Genomic DNA, 2,098 nt, shown 5'->3' with positions numbered 1-2,098 from the left:
ATATTTAGTTAACAAGCTAAATATGTAGCTTTCAACTACACGTTTAGTTTGAAGCTATATATATATTTATGTCAAAACCAATAAAATATGTAGCGTTTAAACTAAAAATATTTTGCTAACTAAATATTTAGTTCACTAATTATTTAGTTTGAAACTGCAATGTTTATAAATGATTGAGTAATATGGTGAAAATATGACTTATAAATGAACGCTCATGGTTTTGAAAGGCGAAATAACCCAAATTAATGTTCGACTGTGTAACTTTACAAACGGCTGCCCGTACATTCTCCAGCCACTCTAACTCATCACTATAGACGGCAGATAAATAAATGGGTTTGTGCATAAAGTAGTGAAGCAGAGAGCAAAGCGCTGCGACTCGCAGGGCAAAGAGGTCGAAAACATGAGACGGCATCTCTGAACTGAAGAAGCAAGTCGGACACAACAACACCAACACAGGCCAGGGGTTGGAGGGGGAAGGCAGGAGGTCAGATACGGAGGGCAGATCTTCAGAAATAGATGCAACACACATTCAGACGTGACACAGAGAAACCGGGCGGAGGCTTTCTGGGCTTCACCTGTTCCTCTGCTTCCAAACTCACAGCAATCAGCTGTCACCCCAACGGCAACCAGGAGAGACTCTAGTCTGGAACGATTATCCATAAGGAAAAATCCCCTTCAAACTGGGCCTGGACTTTGACTAGGCCGTCGTGCCTCATATCTCTGTTATTTCAGGATAATATACAATGATTTCAGGAAACTTAAATGACTACCAGCCAGTGTGACAAAAATTAAGAGCGTTATTCTTATTTTTAATATGCACAGATATATTGGTCTTGTTTTAAGGCTAGAAATACAATTAAATCTTGAAAATAAATATTGTTTCAGTATGTTACTCTAAAATCAAAAATAATAGAGAAAAACATGAAAAATGTCACTAAGTATTGAAAAAACATTTATCCTGAACAAAAATGATACAAGCACACAAAGCAAAAACACAAAATCTTTCCAAGTATTTTTGGCCTAGTTTCTAGTCCAAATATATTAGTAGACTTAAATAAGATAAAACTAGCTGATGAGTAACTTTTAAGATAAAGGAGTTTGTTTAGTGGTTCCACCAGCAAATTATTTCACCTACAGCAACACATTTCCCATGTTTTAAGTGAAACAATCTGCCAGTGGAACCACTACTTTACATAAAACAGGCTCTCATGTCTGGTCCTGAGATATTTTCACTATAAACTGGACCAGAAATACTTGGTAAGATGTTTCAGTGTAGCAGCAGAGGCAGCTGAAGGTGTGTGAACGCCTGACGGGTCGGTCATGTCCCAGTTGTACTGAGAGGATTCATGAAGAGTTGTGACTGAATGTGAGATCGGAGCGGTCGGGTCGGACATGGTGCGGGTCCCTGCTGGGCCTTCGGAGCGACGCAGAGCCAGGCGTCTGGAGAACGGGTCGGGACGAGGTTCATCCATCCTCATCATCCTCACCTGGCGCCTCTCTGGCTCTGTGGGAGTCTTTTCTGCTTGGAGTCATCCTGAGAAAGTCAGAGGCTCTGGACTCGGTTCTGGTTTGATTCATGCACTCGTGAGGTTTTTCCTCAGAAACATGAACCTCAGGCTAGATAAGGTATCTGTCTGCAGAAAAATAAAACTCCTCTCCGTTTTGTGTTTGTGTTAGTCCTGAAGGTACGACGAAGAGTCCGATTACCTCAGTGAAACCGGCCTGGTTCCACATCTGCTCCTGCTGTGTACACCAGCAGATCGGATGTGACGTCACACTGTGTGGAGTTAATGTTTCTATGGTTACCAGTGAAATGAAGGCCGACTTCATGATTTACAGCTACCCGAGGGTGAGAAGATCATGGCGGCGGCTGAAATTAACGCCGTTCTTTCTGAGTTCATGTCTGCATTCAGACGCTGTGATTATCGTCTGAGCCTTCGGTCCGGGAGTCTGGCTGCCAGGATGACTGAAAAGGTCCAGGATCTCTTACAGTTAAAGGATTTAGCTCCTAAAATTACCTGTTTAAGGTGGAATGACTGAAAAAGTAAAGTTTACTTAATACATAACAAAAAATGGAGCTGCAACTGTCTTTAGTAGT

Source organism: Poecilia mexicana, unplaced genomic scaffold (assembly GCF_051168715.1).
Source record: "Poecilia mexicana isolate PSO_F unplaced genomic scaffold, ASM5116871v1 scaffold_6, whole genome shotgun sequence".
Taxonomy (NCBI): Eukaryota; Metazoa; Chordata; class Actinopteri; order Cyprinodontiformes; family Poeciliidae; genus Poecilia; species Poecilia mexicana.
This window is presented reverse-complemented; position numbering follows the sequence as displayed.